Genomic DNA, 220 nt, shown 5'->3' with positions numbered 1-220 from the left:
AAGAAAAATGAGATGTATATTGATTGATTGTGTTTGTCGCAGCAAAGGTAATCTAAGAAGTGAAAAAGTTATGAATTACATTTGAGAAATTCAATCTTAAACTGAAAGGTAAGCATGAAAAGTGACTATATTGTGTTGTATAAACTTTGGCTGGTTAAAGTGTATAAATTGTGTGATAAATGTTTGAGAGTATTGTTGATAAAACAATGAGATTTAGTTA

The sequence above is a fragment of the Theobroma umbraticum genome, unplaced genomic scaffold (genome assembly GCF_002168275.2).
Source record: "Theobroma umbraticum cultivar Fairchild unplaced genomic scaffold, ASM216827v3 scaffold_7.0, whole genome shotgun sequence".
Lineage (NCBI taxonomy): Eukaryota > Viridiplantae > Streptophyta > Magnoliopsida > Malvales > Malvaceae > Theobroma > Theobroma umbraticum.
Note: the sequence above shows the minus strand (reverse complement) of the source record.